The sequence below is a fragment of the Lipotes vexillifer genome, unplaced genomic scaffold (genome assembly GCF_000442215.2).
Source record: "Lipotes vexillifer unplaced genomic scaffold, Lipotes_vexillifer_v1.1 scaffold2136, whole genome shotgun sequence".
Classification (NCBI taxonomy): domain Eukaryota; kingdom Metazoa; phylum Chordata; class Mammalia; order Artiodactyla; family Lipotidae; genus Lipotes; species Lipotes vexillifer.
Genome location: NW_006792995.1, coordinates 329,336 through 347,122, shown reverse-complemented (window position 1 = coordinate 347,122; position 17,787 = coordinate 329,336).

Here is a 17,787-nt window from a genome sequence, read left to right as displayed (position 1 = left end):
TCCCAGCTTAATTCATCTACCCATCTGATCTTTTCACCTTGTCTCTCTCATGCATCTCCTGCTTTCAGCAAGAAACAAACACATCTTAAAGTTGACGGTTGATGGAACATGCTCTCCTGCTCTAAGGCATGACCTCTGGGCTGGAGTAGAGAGAACCTTGGTGGGAAGGTTTTGCTGCTAATGTATTTATGGAATGAATGTATTTCATTCAAATCTGTATTCCTCTAGGAAGGATTAAAATAAAAACTTTTTAAAAAATATGATTCCTCTTGTAATCTCATTTTGTGGACGGAGAGGAATGAGTCTTTTTGGGGAAAATGAGGTACAACTTGAGTTTTCTTAAGGTCAGAAGTGGAGAAAGGATTTCCTAAATACTGTAGCTCTGAAATTATATTTTTGCATGCTTCTGCATAACAGTGCTTAAATAAACGATGCTCCCTGCGTTTCCAGCTCTCATTCCTGCCCTCTTCCTTCCTAAGGTAGTGCCTTTACTTTGCTGTCTCCTTGGAGAACTACAGGTCTACAGTTGAGGGAGTTGGTGAGGTGTGGTGGTTAGAGGTGGCTGTCGACACTGGGCCATGAAGGTTTCATCAGGGAGCTCTGGTGGGACTGAGGCAACTCTAATCTCAGCCTTTTGAGCTGGTAAAGGCATCCTGGGGGCAGTGACTCCTGTCCCCAGGAAACCATTGGTGCTAGAACTACAAGCACCCTTTCTCCCTTTAACTCTGGCTCACGCTGGGTTAAATTTCTTCATTTCCAGGTGCTAGTTGAAGTGCTGCCCAAGATAGTTAAACCTTATGTAAAAAAGTAAAAGAGGAATTCTGGGAAATAGTTTAGGTGAAAATGTAGCTGTTGTTGCTTGCTTTACAACTGTGTCTTCCATTTTTTTTTTTTTTTTACCTCTTAGACTTAAGTAACACATAAGTTATTCTCACAAGATGAGTAAATTAGTAGCTGCCCCTTTGACAAGATTTTACTCTGAGCCTTCCTTGCCCATTGCAGGTGTCTTCATCTGTTGCTCCTGCTGGGATCAGTCTGCTGTTGTGTAAATGGTCACATTCAGAGGCAGGATATTATGAGTGTGGGCTCTGTAGCCCTGCTGAATGTTCTCCAATGTGGGCTTTGCTGCACGATGGTTTGGAAGCTTAGTCAAGTTATGTAACCTCTCTGTGCCTCTTTTTAGTTAACTGTAAGCAGAGATTACTAATAAGAGTTCCCATTTCATAGTATTGTTTGATGTTAATTCATGTAAAGGGCTGGCACAGTGCTCAACATACAGTGAGCACTGGCTAATATTCTTTAGTTTTAGATTATCCTAGCACAGATTTCTATCCTTAAAATATGGCTGTTCATGACCCAAGAAGTCCTAGATTTTAGTAAGTCAAGTAAAACTGACATGACTTGAGTTTTCAAGGCCAAAGCCTAGAAACTATTTAGTTTGCAGTTTTGTAGGTCAGTATATGTATGTTTGCTGTTTCCTTCCTTAAAAGGCGAGTTGCAATCTTGCATGTGTGCTGAGTTCCTCCGTACGTCAGAGGGCAAAGAGGTGACAGGATCTAGTCTGCTTCAGCCTTTTCAGCCTATTGACCTATATTCACACTTCCTAGTGTGTCTTGAGGAACATAAACGTTGCCAGAGCTATCAGCCCCTTATTAAGTATGTAAACTTGTATTACCTGATCACCAAGCTGCATCTTAGAGTCAAACACTCAAAAACAACTTCAGGTATGTAAATGATATCATCTGTTATGGGCAGAATTGTGTTCCTTCAAAATTCATATATTGAAATTCTAACCCCAATACCTCAGAATGTGAGTATATTTGGAGATGAGGTCTTCAAAGGAGTGATTAAGCTAAAATGAGGTCCTTAGGGTATACCTTAATCCTGTATGACTGGTCTCCTTATAGAAGAGGAAATTTGAACAGAGAGACTCAGGAGGAAGATCACGTAAAGACCCAGGAAGAAGATTGCTATCTGCAAGCCAAGGAGAGGGCCCTCGGAAGAAACAACTGCTGACCCCTTGACCTTGGACTTGTGGCCTCCAGAACTGTGAGAAAATTAATTTCTCTTGTTTAAGCCCCGCCCCCCCCGCCCCCCCATCTGTGGTACTTTGTTGTGACAGCCCTGGCAAACTAAATACTGTCCAACTGAATAGACCATCTTTATGGTGATTGCTTCATAGAGGAGCAGCTTCCAGAGTAGTGATTACAGTTTAACCTCAGTTTTACAAATCGTGAGCAACATAATGGCAGTAACAACCTGTAGTGGTGTGTTTTGCCACTGGCAGATTTCTGGACTGCTGAAAGGATAGAATTTCTCCTCAGCTGTGTTTTTGTTCCTTTGCTTTTCTTGCATATACACTATTGACAGTCATGAAGCCCCCAGGCCTATGTCATCCTCAGACAAGGACAACTTTCTTTCAAAAACCATTTATTGGCAAAAACAAAACCAAAAAAAAAAACCCCGAAACACATTGAGTGCTGGCACAGATTAAGGCATTGTAAAGGAACAGAAAAATTGTTAGAACTTATGCCCTTGTCCTCTGGAAACTCAAAATTTTGCAGAGATCTGAATGCACAGCTGGATCACCTGAGGAAATGAGAAAAGTCAGGTGTCCAGGTCAGCCCCAGGCCTACTGATGAGCCTCCTGGGCTCCCCAGGTGATCCTGAAGCAGTCCACGGGAGTTGTAAACGTTGGAGACCCCACGAAATGCAGATGCAGACACCTACGCCCAGGGCAAGCCAGACCATGGCAAGTGTTACAGGTACAAGAGGTAGTAAAATCTAGGAGCAGGAGTGAAAATGTCCTACTAAGAACAGTAAGGAAAAGTGGGTAAAACAATCCTGGATCTGTGGTGTAGTAAAATAAGGCTGGGGCAATACATTTGAGATAACAGGGCTAAAAATTTTATTTTTATTTTATTTATTTAAAAAAATATTTGGCTGCATTGGGTCTTAGTTGCGGGTGTGCAGGATCTTTGTTGTGGCATGGGGGCTTCTTTCTAGTGACGCGAGCACGCGGGCTTAGTTGCCCCGCAGCATGTGGGATTTTAGTTCCCCAACCAGGGATCAAACCCAAGTCCCCTGCATTGGAAAGCAAAGTCTTAATCACTGGACTGCCAGGGAAGTCCCCAAGGAAGGCGGAGTTCTTAACCACTGGACCACCAGGGAAGTCCCAGGGCTAAAAATTTTAGAACGACTAGTTTACCAAATCAATAACTGCTTTTTGATTATTTTTAATTGCAATGGTAGTGTTTACTTGTGGCAGGCATTGTTCTAAATGTTTTCTAAATAACACATTTAACCTGCATTGTAGACTTGTGATGATTCCTAGTATAAAGAAGAAACAGGTACAAGAGAGGTTAAGTAATTGGCACACGGTTACATGGCTGGTAAGTGGCAGTCTGTGCCTAGCCCACCAAGCTTTATTGATTCTTCAGTAGTGGCCTGGCTAAAATTGGGATCTCACCATGGCATATAGGCAGGCTACAAATCTTTAAAGGCAGCCACACAGAACATTTAAATTATTCTATTTAGACAAAACATATTTATATACACGAGTTAGGGAACTCGTGGAAAGCATGCATTGGTTTTTGTTTTCTCCTCTGCTGCAGCAGCCCTCTCCACCCTCCACCCGCTTCGTGCTGCTGCCTACTTGCTGAGGCACAGGCTAGAGTTGGGCTTTGGGGTAGGGCAAACATCAAGATCTGTTAATGGCCAGAATGAGGAGAGAAAATCACTTCGGGAGAAGGGTACTAACTTTGGGAAAATTTACTTCTTGACTGATCTATCACTGGTCAGTAGACAACTTCCAGCCCTTCTTAGCTAACATGTTCTAGGACATCTGTGACACATTTATTTGCAGATATCTTTTGTAACAGCAGTAGTATATTTTCGTTTAACATTTGTTTAATCCTCGTAGAGCATTGTAAAAGTAGATTTTACCCCCATTTTATGCTTATTGAAAATGAAGTTCAGAAAAATAAACATGTTACACATTTCATATTCAGCACTTTGCTGCCTGGGAGCACTTTTTAAAAAGTACATTTTAAAATGTATGTAAATATTTCTCCTCCAGGGTTCTCTTCCATGTGACTCCACATGCTGCTGTTCTGACACCTCATTTCAGGGTGCATCACACTGCTACCTCTACTAGTTGCATATTTGTGCTGGGGTTGTGAAATGCATTTTTATAAGCAGAGAGCACCATCATGGGCCATTGCTCTTAATTGGTTACAGACAACTGGCACTCAGCTATGAAAAATGAATTAGTCAAAAGCGTGGGAGATGACATAATATTCTGTTAGGGACTTTTTCAAGATGCCTGACCCAGATATGCTGTAGCAAAAAGAAAGTGAGCCAGGCTATTTTGCATCTGAAATTCCCAAATGCAAGTAGTATTTTGAGGCCAAAGAAAAGCAGGATGACCCATTCATTCAGTATATATTTGTTCTCTTTGGGAAAGGAACATGTTAGACTTTAAGGGGGGTAGAGGAGGGAGATAAAGTGTAGGGGAGGGAGATGAAAAAACAATGGCTTATGACCAGGAAATTCAATCTCAAGCCCAGAAGCATACACACATGCAAAAAAAAAAAAAAAAGATATATTCAGGATCATAGTCCTTTCTTACAGGTGTGTAGTTAGGATGAAGGTATACATCAGTATTTTTAACAGGGAAGACAGAAGAAACCTAAGTGTCTTCCAGAAAGGAAATGTTGAATAAATTATGGCACATTCATACTGAGCAATACAACGTTATTATGAAAAAGGATGCCTGCTTCCCAGACTCCTTTACAGCTAAGATTCCAAACAAAACCAAAGTTTCTCTGATCAGATGCACTTGTGTGAGACTTTGATTAGGAAGTGAGTTATGTGGGGACAGAAGCAGGGCCTGAGGCGTCTATTTATTATGCAGGCTTGGATCTTACCAAGGCTGATGTGATTTTGGAGCTGGTGGCTGTGTGGATGGAGGCTTTCTGGTGCGGCAGGTCGCTTCCTGATTGTAGAAGCTGCACTGTACCTTGCAAGCTCACTTCTGGGGCGTGGGATTGGGAGTCATTCCTAGAATTCAGCCTGGACTCCATTGGAAACCTCTTCAGTGATTCTGTGAGCTATCTATACTGCATAATAAATTCTTTTTGCTTAAACTAGCTTGAGGGGATTCTGTTTTCTGAAAATAAGAATGCTGATCAAGTAATTGGTATCCAGAAATATTACAGGAAATAGATCCACAGGGAAATGGGATCTTGCATTAGTTGTCTGACCTAGCTGGGTTTCAAGGTACTGAGGATCGAGCTACTGTTAGAGGATGGGGTACAAAATTGTACCTGGCCCCCATGGTTGGAACATGAGTTAGATCATCACCTATGACCACTTGAATTGAAATGTGCCCAAAACAATAAATTCAGTTTCATCTAAATTATGTTTCTCCTTCCCGGTCCAGCATCCTCAGAATCCTTTGGACACATATTCCTCAAGAGTTAGGAAATTCTTGTAATTCTGTTAATATATAAGCTTTCTTTTCCAAGGTTTGTCTTTGGAATTATACAGAATTTGAGGGTTTGTCTTAGTCATAGGTTAGAGGCAGTAGGAGGTAGTAGGACTGGTAAATGAAGGGAATTGGAATTTTATTTTGGTGTGGTTATTACAGGGTATTCAAGAAAGTCAAAGCCATTCTCATTAGATAGTGGAGGAGGAGCTGCTTCTGTTGACAGGGGAAATCTTTGGGGTTTGGGGGTGATTGGAGTTATTAGAATCCTCTCAAATATTACCGTTCTACTTTTCAGTTTTGCACTTTTACCCTCAAATACTGTAATTTTCACTTAAGAAATCTGCTGAAGCTATGAATTCAACCTGTGTTGTAAGTCAGTAACCTGCAGGATCAGACTGCTTCTGGTTTATCGCTGTGTCAGCCTTACGGCTGGCTACAAGAGGGAAGAAATTCTTTCAGGGCAGTCAGGGATAACTCCATGGTTCTCTGACTTAGCTTATGTGTCTATCAGGCAGTTTGATATGAATATTAAGTGTGTTTCAGTATTCATCTTTTCTATTTTTTCTTGTATCAGTTCTGGTAAGTTATGTTTTTCTAGGAGGTTTTCCATCTTAAATGTGTAAATTTAGTCACATAAAGTTCATATGTTATTAATTATTTGTCTCTAGGATCTGTAACAATGTCTCCTTTTTTGTTCCTGGTGTTGATAACTTGTGTGTGTCTTTTGTTATCAGTATTGCTCCTGGGTTTATCAGCTTTCTTAGTATTCTAAAGAACCCTTTTTTTGCTTTGATGGTTTTCTGTATTGTATGTCTGTCTATCTCTGACATTACTTTCTACTCTTCCTTCTGGCCACATTTTCAAGTTTAAATTGCTTTTCTTTTTCTTCTTAAGATGTGGCTGCTTGAATAACTGATTTTATTTCTTTTCTAATAGCCTTTAAGGCTATAAATCATCTTCTCAATATAGCTTTAGTTACATCCTATTTTTTTATGTTAGACTTTCATTGTTTTTCATTGTTAAAAATACTTTCTAATTTCTGTTGTGCTTTCTCCTTTGACCCATGGATCATTTATAAATGAATGGCTTAATTTCCAAATTTTCAGGAATTTTCTAGTTGATCTTTTCTAATTGATTTCTAGCTTAATTCCATGATGATCAGAGAACACACTGAATAATTTCAGTTCTTTAAAATTTGTTGAAACTTGCTTCAGGGCCCTGCATATGGTCAGTTTTGGAAAATGTTCCATATGAAAAGAATGTATGTTCTGCTTTTCTTGGGTACAGTGTTCTATGAATAACAAATCAACTCGATAATCATGTTAACTAAGCCTCATACTAAATTTTTTTTGTCTGCTTGTTGTATCAGTTACTGAGAAAGGTATATTAAACATCTTCACTCTGATTGTAGATTTGTCTGTTTCTCCTTTTAGTCATCCTTTTTGCTTTATGTATTTTGGAGCTATGTTTCTGGATGTTTAAAAATTTAGAAATGTATTTTTGTGTTGGATTGATCCTTTTATCATTGTAAAAAGGACACTGCTTTTATAATATCTTTCCTTGAAGTCTATTTTGATATTAAAATAGCTGCATCACATTAATCTTGATATTTGCATAGCGTGTATTTTTCCACTCTTTGAGGAACCTTTGACTTTTCTGTATCCTTATGTTTAAGTGTGGCTCTCGTAAGCGGCATACAGTTATGTTTTTTTACATATTCGGATAATCTGCCCTTAATTACTTAGATCATTTATATATATTATACTTATGGATATATTGGGGTTTAAATCTTCCGTCTTACAATTTGTTTTCTATTTATTCCATTCTGTATTCCTTTTTCTCTCCTTTTGGATTAATCAAGTATTTATTATTCATTCCTCCTCCCCCCTTTTGGCTCTGTATGTTCTTTATCCTCTTAGTAGTTAGCCTAGAAATTACAACATGCATCTTTAACTTATTAGAGTGTAATATCAATTAGTACTTTTATTGCTTTTAAAAGAATGTTGGCATTGTAGAATACCTTACTCTATTTGTCCTTTCCAGCCTTTTATATTGTTGCCAGGCATTTTAATTTTATAGACATCTTAGATTCTACACAAGATTATTATTGTTGTTTTACAAAATAATATTTATTTAAATTTACCTGTATTGATCATTATTCTTTCTTGCATTTCCGTGTTCCCATCCGAGATCATTTTTCATTTTTAAGTTTAATGTAGGTGTAAAGATAATGAATATTCCCAGTTTTAAGACAGTCTGTCTTAAAATGTCTTTATTTCATCTTTTTACAAAGCAGCTTTATTGAGGGTAATTTACTTACCATAAAATACATCCATTTAAAATGTACAATTTAATGGTTTCTAGTATATTCAGAGGTGTGCAACCATTGCCACAATCCCATTTTAAAATATTTCCATCACCCCAGAAAGACCCATTGTGTCCATTTGCAGTCATTCCCATTCTCACCCCTAGTCCCAGGAAATTATTATTCCACTGACTCTATAGATTTGCCTTTTCTGATAATGTAAATGCAATTCATACAATATGTGGTCCCTTGTGTCTGGCTTCTTTCATTTAGTGTGTTTTAAAGGCCCACTCGTGTTGCAGCATGTGTCAGTAGTTCATTTTGTTTATCGCAGAATAGAATTCTATTGTATGGATATACCACATCTTGTCTGTTCATTCACCAGTTGATAGACATTTGGATTATTTCCACTTTTTGGCTATTATGAATAATGCTGCTGAACACTTGCATACAAGTCTTTGTGTGGATATATTTTTATTTCTCTTGTGTATATACCTAGGAGGTTTGCATGGTAAATTTATGTTTAACTTTTTAAGAAACTGCCAAACTGTTTCCCAAAGTGGCTGCATCACTTTACATTCCTACTAGTTATATATAAAGGTTTCAGCTTCTCCATATCCTCACCAAGACTTGTATTTTTAATTATAGCCTTTCTAGTGGGTATGAAGAGGTATCTTACTGTGTTTTTATTTTGTATTTCCCTTCTGGCCAGTGATGTTGAGCATTTTTCCACAAGTGCTTATTGGCTTGATGCCTTTCATCAGTTTGGGAAAAATTCTCAGCTATAATCTCTTTGAATATCACTCTCTCTCATTCCATTCTCAGATTCCAGTTACATGTAGTTTAGACTTTTGTCCATGTCCAATATGTATCTTATGATTTTTTTTTTTAACATCTTTATTGGGGTATAATTGCTTTACAATGGTGTGTTAGTTTCTGCTTTATAACAGAGTGAGTCAGTTTAGACTTTTGTCCATGTCCAATATGTATCTTATGATTTTTTAAAAATACTTTTTTCTCTTTGTACTTAGCTTGGATATTTACTGTTGACCTACCCTCAAGTTCACTAATCCTTCCTCACCTGTGTCTAATTTTTCATTAATCCCATACATAAAATTCCCTATTTAATATATCAGTTCTAGAATTCTCATTTAATTCTTTACAGATTTCAGTTTTCTGGTGACATAGTCAATCTTGTTTTCTCTTTTCTTGGATGTATCAATCTTGGCTGTTTCGAAGTCCATGTCCAGTAGAAGTCAATTGTGTGAATTCCTTTCAGGTCCATTTCTCTTTTGGTCCTGTTTCCTAGTATACTTGTTAATTTTTTTTTTTTGGCCATACTGAGCAGCATGCGGGATGTTAGTTCCCCAACCAGGGATCAAACCTGTGCCCTCTGCAGTGGAAGCATGGAGACTTAACCACTGGACCACCAGGGAAGTCCCTATGCTTGGTAATTTTTGATGGGATGTTAGAGATTGTATATGAAAAACGAAGCTGTGGATGAAATTATCCTCTTCCAGAGAGGATTCACCATATTCTCTAGCAAACAGCTAGAGCAGGAACATCTCAATTCAGTCAAGAACTGATCTTATTCAAGGCTGGGCTTCTGATTTTATAAAGCTGGCTCTGTGTCTGGTTCACCTCAACTTCTAGTCTAGGGGTCACAATAAGAGCCTGAAGTGTTTGGAAACCTCCCTCCTTGAAGTCGTTAAGTTCAATTTTTTTTTTTTTTTTTTTTTTTTTAGCATTGTGAGACTGCTGAATGCTCTGCTGTACTTTTCACCTACGTTTTTTTCCCTTTTAGTTTCTCACCTCATACAACGTAAAAATTAGTAAATGCCTGAGAAGAAAACCAGCCTAGGTTGCTTCTCTACAGGTCTCTTTTCCCAGGATCTTTGCTCAAGTCTCGGGTGCCTTAGAAACTCTCCAGTGACTTCAAATAGATGTTGCATGCATTCTGTTCAGCCTTTCTTGTTTTCAGTGGAAGAGCATAACAAACTAATTTGTCATAGCTAGAAATGGAAACAGAGTTATTTTTGAACCCACATTCTGGATGTTTGCTCTGACATTATATTTCTGTTTTATTACTTTACTTGTCTTGAAAAGACCAGAAAAAAAAGTATGTACTACCTTTAAGATGTCATGTTTATAACATGAGCTTTAAGATGTAATGAACTTTACAACGTACAGTTGGGGTTGTCCTGAACAGTTAAGGCCTGATCATTACTCCTGTGTAATGCGTACCCACAGCAAAATAAGCTGATTCTGCTTTTAAAATAATTGGTCTCAGTGAATTTGAATTCTGATACATAATTAGCTGGAGCCTACCTATATCTAGGTTGTTTTTTTTTTTTTCAAGTTAGTATTGATTTTTCACTTTGACAGACAGGATCAACCCCATAGCATTTCCACGTACTACCTAATGAAAACACCAATCACCAACAAACCACCAATGATGAAAATAATGCTACATCTCGTTTTCCCACTTTCTATTCCAGATAGGCACTCTCTCTAGGCCACTAATCTTTGGGCTCAGATCTATCCACACTAAGAGTGGTATATCCCTATGGTAGGAAACAATTGGAATTTTTTTCTCAGTCCACATGGCACAGTTGAGCTTCCTTTTAAATCTACAATCCTGACTTGTGTTTGATCCTGACCATGTTCCCCAGTCTCCTGTGTTTGACTGCCTCTGTTGCCTGTTTGCTCAGATGTCTCACCCACTGCCTGTGCTGGCTTTTGGCAGCAACTGCAAGCCTAGGCCAGTTCTTTGATCCCGGGTGTCCAGATTACTCCAAGGAATAGCTTCAGAGGCACATTCTCTTGGCTCTGAATGCACCTCCTTGCTTAGCATTCATCAGACCTAGTACTTTCCAAGTCGGAAATAGGAATGTCACCCTTCTTTTACCATTTAAAATTTTTATAAGTATTAACAAATTATTGACTGGCAGATTTTTGCAGAAACTAATGCTTGTGGCTGTAATACATCTCCAGTCAAAAATGTGTTAAATATGAATTCTTATATTAATATGTATAGTAATATGAGTTATATGTATATTTAGGCAGTGCCATATGTCTATATAAAACAGTGAAATTTTTTTTTTGGCTGCGTTGCGTCGTTGCTGCACGTGGGCTTTCTCTAGTTGTGGCGAGTGGGGGCTGCTCTTCCTTGAGGGGCTTCTCATTGCGGTGGCTTCTCTAGTTGTGGAGCACTGGCTCTAGGTGTGTGGGCTTCAGTAGTTGTGGCATGCGGGCTCAGTAGTTGTGGCTCGCGGGCTCTAGAGCGCAGGCTCCGTAGTTGTGGCACATGGGCTTAGTTGCTGCGCAGCATGTAGGATCTTCCCAGACCAGGGCTCGAACCTGTGTCCCCTGCATTGGCAGGTGGGTTCTTAACCGCTGCGCCACCAGGGAAGCCCTCTTTACTTTTTATACTTAACTTTTCCTGAGAAGTCCAGGAAAGATGCATTTTTTATAGCTATTCTTTACAGGAGAATACAAAATTTGAGAGAAAATTAACTATTGAGTTTAAACCTATTAGAAGTCTGCCTCTAGCTGTCACTAGTCTGGGGCTGGTTTTGATATTGAATTAAAAGCCAAATCAAAACAAAGAAAACCAAAATAGTTACTCCGTCCTTCAGCCTGTTGTCCTTTCTAGAGATTTTGGTGAACCCAAGTTGCTGTACCTTTATACCAGTGTCTGACTTGGAGTGATATTCTGCAGGATTCACACTGAAATGATTGAAGTCATATTCATGAATTAAACAGGAAATATTAATAGTTCATGAACTGATAGCTCTTTTATTCTATCAAGTTAGGATTGGGTCTCATAAATCAAACTAATTTTTACTGCTTGCTAAAATTCACTTTTAATAGGAAGAAAATCTGTAATTAGAATTGTCCCATTAGGTGGAAAGCAAAGACTTTTCTTAATCACACTGAATCTCCCCACTAGAATCTCCGGCACTAGATACAGAATAGGCATTCAGTATATGAAAATGAAAGAACAGTCTCCCTTTTATCTCTCTCACTTTTTAATGTCCATTTGTGTATTGTCTGTGGCTACTTTTGTGCTACAACTGACTTGAGTGTTGTGACAGATGCAGCTAGCTAACTATCCAGAATGTTCACTATCTGGCTATTTTTTGGAAAACTCACCAACCCCCATTTTAGGTTATAGTGATCAGGAAACACCTTACGGTTCTTTCTTTTTTTTTTTTTTTTTTTTTTTTGCGCTATGCGGCCCTCTCACTGTTGTGGCCTCTCCCGTTGCGGAGCGCAGGCTCAGCGGCCATGGCTCACGGGCCCAGCCGCTCCACCGCATGTGGGATCTTCCCGGGGCACGAACCCGTGTCCCCTGCATCGGTAGGCGGACTCTCAACCACTGCACCACCAGGGAAGCCACCTTACGGTTCTTGAAGGACATTTTTGCTAGGTATAGAATTCAAGTTTGCTTACTATCTTCTTTCAGCACTTTCTATTGTATTTTTGTTTTCAATTATGTTTTTTTCTTTATCTGATTAGTTTTATGCCCTGATTATTCATATCAAAAATTATAATAAAAACGTGTTGACCAATACTTTTCAGGCACTTTCATTCTTTAGATTCAATTTCTCTTTGTCACAGAATTATCTTTTGTGTATTTTAATATTTGCCTCTTCCATTTATTCTAGTGTGGGCCTCCTGACAGGAAGTTCTCTGGGTTTTTAATTTGAAAATAACTCACACTTTTGTTCTTTTTTTGTTTGTTTGTTTGTTTGTTTTTGCGGTACGCGGGACTCTCACTGCTGTGGCCTCTCCCGTCGCAGAGCACAGGCTCCGGACGCGCAGGCTCAGTGGTCATGGCTCGCGGGCCCAGCCGCTCCGCGGCACGTGGGATCTTCCTGGACCGGGGCACGAACCCGTGCCCCCTGCATCAGCAGGCGGACTCTCAACCACCGCGCCACCAGGGAAGCCCTCACTTTTGTTCTTGAAGAATCATTTTGCTAGGTGTAGAATTCAAATATGACTGCTATTTACTTTTACTACCTGGACTGTATACTTCTATTATCCTCCAGCTTCCATTATTTTTGTTACGAATTCATCTGTAAGGTGAGTTGTTGCTCCTTTAAATTCTCCTCCCTGCCTTACTATGGTTGTGCCTTAGCCTTTGCTGTAGTTTTTAGCACTTTACCATAATGTGCTTAGATACGGTTTTTTGGGGTATATTCTGCATGGGGTTACTGGTGCCTTCACATCTGTCATTTGATAAGTCATTAATTTGGTGTCATTATTCTTGGAAAACTTTTAGCCAATAATTTTGCATATATTGCTTCTGTCCCATTTTTCTCCTTTTTCTCCTCTACTTCTAGAGAATCTCTTTTCAGTTATATCTAATCTGTTGTTAAAGCCATTTATGGAGTTTGTCATTTCTATTATTATGTCTTTCAGTTCTAGGTTCTATATTTTAAATATAATTTCTAGTTCTTGGCCAAGATTCTCTATTTTTAAGTTTCCTTGACGATATTAAAGATAGTTATTGCAAAATCTGTTTCCAATAACTCCTTTATTTGGATCTCTTGTGTTTCTTTCTATTGTCTTTTTTTTTTTTTTCCAGTTTTCAATTGTTTTGTTTCCTTCTGTACCTGATTATTTTTATGCCCTGATTATTACATATCAAACTATAATAAAAATGTGTGGCCCCATATGATGCTATCTTCCTCTGTCTTCCAAATGATTTGTCATTTTGGTAGGCAGGTAAGGGTATTTAGCAATCCTGGATTACATTAATGAATTATAATTCAGATGATTCAAAACTGGCCCTCAATCTGTTTGTGGGAGGAACAGTTTCTGGTTAGTCATTACTTCAACTCAAAGCCTTGGAAGGTTATTCAAGCACCACCTACCTACTTGATGCCTCTCAATACCAGTTGTTTCCCACTAGCACTTCACTGTTAAAAAAGAAAAAAAAAATCTATGCTTGGCTTTTCAGGCCTTTAGCTACCTTTCTGTAATCCGCGCATGTTCCTCGAGAAAAAAAATAGTCCCCAAATTGGGTACAACTTTCTCAGTTTGTTTTCTCCTGGCTGTTGCTGCAATATTTCAATGACTTAGTTCCTTGGGATTTTCTGTGATCTGTATTTCTTAGTCTGGCGTTTGTGGAAATAGACATTGAACTGTGTAGTGGATGTAGATCATTTTCTATGATCTGTATTTCTTAGTCTGGCATTTGTAGAAACAGATGTTGAACTGTGTAGTGGATGCTGGGATGTACCACCCAGAATCCTTTTCACAAATAACAAGCTCTTTCCAGAGGTGCTGGCCTATGACTGCTCACAGCTGAATTTTTCTCTGGAGATGGCTCTCAGCTTATGGCAGTTGCCTTGCCCAGGGAGACAATGCCTGCTCATTCCTGCAGGCAGTCTAAACCAAATGACTGGTTGGTGTACAGGTAAAGGCTCAGTGACAGTGCCTCAGTTTAGGACTTCTGTTGGAGGGTCATTTCAGCTTTAGGGCTAGAGATCTGAATGGGACATCTGTGGAAAGTTCCTATCAGTTCCTTATCCCTTCACATAATTCTGCATCCCTCTTTCCTTACAGGTCTTGTTACAGAGAGTACTCCCAATTCATCTACCACAGAGTTCTAGGAAACCTTATTTATGAATCACTACTTTGCTTTTAATATAGTCATAGCATTTCTTTTTGTTATATTTAACTCATATAACAGAGGAGGAGAGGAAGTTGTGTTAGGAGAAATAGAACATTTGGTAGAAGTGATATACTTTGGCTATGACAGAGGCAATTAAGATACATTTTGTCTTTTGCCTGAGGGGGCATATCTTTACTTTTTGTTTTACATTCTTTTTTTTTTTTTTTTTTTTTTTTTTTTTTTTTTTTTTTTTTTTTGGTGGTCCGCGGGCCTCTCCCGTTGCAGAGCACAGGTTCCAGACATGCAGGCCCAGGGGCCATGGCTCACTGGCCCAGCCACTCTGTGGCATGTGGGATCCTCCCGGACCAGGGCACGAACCCGTGTCCCCTGCATCTGCAGGTGGACTCTCAACCACTGCGCCACCAGGGAAGCCCCCATTCTCTCCTTTTTAAAAAAAATTGAGATGTAACTGACATCTAACATTAGTTTCAGGTGTACAACGTGATTAGATTTTGTATATATTGTGAAATGATTACAGTAAGTCTAGTTAACATCACTCCACACAAATTTTTGTGATGAGAACTTTAAAAATTTACTCTTTCAAATACATAATTCAGTATTATTAACTGTAGTCACCATGCTATACATTACATCCCCAGGACTTAATGTTATAGTTGGAAGTTTATACTTTTTGACCCTTTTTACCCATTTCACCCACTCTCCCCACCTCTGGCAACCACCAGTCTGTTCTCTATAGCTATGAGCTTGGGTGGTAGTTGGGTTTTTGTTTTGGATTCCACACAGAAGTGAGATCATACAGTTCAATATTTGTCTTTCTCTGACTGACTTAGCGTAATGCCCTCAAGGTATATCCATGCTGTCACAAATGGCAAGAGTTCCTTCTTTTTTATGACTCATTGTGTGTGTACCACATTTTTTAAAATTTATTTTTATTTTTTGCTGTTGGGTCTTCATTGCTGTGTGCAGGGTTTCTCTAGTTGCGGCAAGTGGGTGCTACTCTTCGTTGTGGTGTGCGGGCTTCTCATTGCAGTGGCTTCTCTTGTTGCAGAGCACAGGCTCTAGGCGTGTGGGCTCTAGAGTGCAGGCTCAGTAGTTGTGGCGCATGGGCTTAGTTGCTCTGCTGCATGTGGGATCTTCCCGGACCAGGGATCAAACCTGTGTCCCCTGCATTGGCAGGTGGATTCTTAACCACTGCACCACCAGGAAGTCCCCACATTTTCTTTATTCATCCATTGACACTTCAGTTGTTTCCACGTCTTGGCTATTTAAGTAATGCTGCAGTGCACACTGGTGGTTCATGTATCCGTTTTAGTGTTTTCATTTCCTTCAAATGAATACCTAGAAGTAGAATTGCTGGATCATGTTAGTGCTATTTTTAATTTTCTGAGGAACCTCCATCCATTTTCCATAGTAGCTGCACCAATTTACACTCCCACTAACAGTGCACAAGGGTTCCCTTCTTTCCACATCTTTGCCAACACATTATTTCTTGTGTTTTTGATTACTAGCCATTCCAGCAGGTGAGGTGACATCTGATGTAGTTTTGACTTGCATTTACCTGATGATTAGTAATGTTCAGTACCTTTTCATGTACCTGTGGCTCCTGTATGTCTTCTTTGGAAAAATGTCTTTTCATACCCTCTATCCATATTTAAACTGGGTGGTTTTTGCTGTTGAGTTATGAGTTCTCTATACATTTTGGATCTTAACCCCTTATCAGATATATAATTTGCAAATATTTGCTCCCATTCTGTAGATTGCCTCTTCATTTCATTTTGTTGGTTTCTTTTGCTGTGTAGGTGCTTTTTAGTTTGATGTAGCCCCACTTGTTTTTTACTTTTGTTCCCTTTGCTTTTTGTCAGATCCAAAAAAATTATTGCTAAGACCAATGTCAAGGAAATTACTGTGTATGTTTTCTTCTAAGAGTTTTATGGTCTCAGGTCTACTTGTCAAGTCTTTAATCTAATTTTTGTGTATGGTGTGAGACAGTGGTCGTTTCCCAACACCATTTATTGAAGAGAGACTGCCTTTTTCCCATTGTTATGTTCTTGGTCCTGTGTTGTAAATTAACCATATGCGTGGGTTTATTTCTGGGCCATTTATTCCATTGATTTGTGTATCTGTTTTTATGCCAGTATCATGCTGTTTTGATTACTATAGCTTTGTAATATAGTTTGAAATCAAGAAGCATGTGCTTTTAGCTTTGTTCTTTCTCAAGATTTCTTTGGCTATTCAGGATCTTTTGTGGTTCCCCACAAATTACAGGATTATTTAACTTTTGTGAAAAATGCCATTTGAATTTTAACGGGTTGCATTGAAGATGTAGATACTTTGGTTAGTTCCTGCATTTCAATAGTATTCATCTCCTCCACAAGCACTGCATATCTTTCCACTTATTTGTATCTTCAGTTTCTCTCATCAGTGTCTTAGTTTGCGATGTATAGGTCTTTCACCTCCTTGGTTAAATTTATTCCTAGGTAGTTTATTCTTTTTGATGCAACTGTAAATGGCATTGCTTTCTTCTTCTTCTGATAGTTGGTTATTGGTGTATAGAAATGCAACAGATTTCTGTGTATTGATTTTATATCCTGCAACTTTACTGAATTTATTCTACATTTTTTAATAGAGTCTTGAGTTTTCTATACATATTATGTCATCCACAAACAGTGACGTTTTTTTTTTTTTTCCTCCTCCAGTACACGGGCCTCTCACTGCTGTGGCGTCTCCCGTCGCGGAGCACAGGCTCCGGATGCGCAGGCTCAGCAGCCATGGCTCATGGGCCCAGCCGCCCCGCTGCATGTGGGATCTTCCCGGACCGGGGCACGAACCCGTGTCCCCTGCATCGGCAGGCGGACTCTTAACCACTGCGCCACCAGGGAAGCCTGACAGTGACAATTTTACTGCTTTCTGATTTGGATTTTTATTTTTCCTAATTGCCCTGGCTAGGGCTTCCAGTACTATGCTGAATAAAAGTGGTGAGTGGCGGCATCCTTGTCTTGTTCCTGATCTTAGACGAAAAGCTTTCAGCTTTTCACCACTGAATATGATGTTAGCTGTGGGCTTGTCATATATGTCCTTTATTATGTTGAGGTACATTCTCTCTCTACCCACCTTTTTACCATAAACTGATGTTGAATTTGTCAAATGTGATTTTTTGCATCTATTGGATGATCCTGAGTTTTATCTTTTTTTTTTTTTTTTTTTTTTTTGGTTAATGTGTATCATATTAATTGATTTGCAGATGTTGAACCATTCTTGCATCCTTGGGGTAAATCTGACTCAGTCGTGGTATATGATCCTTTTAATGTATTGTTGAATCCAGTTTGCTAATATTGATATTTTGTG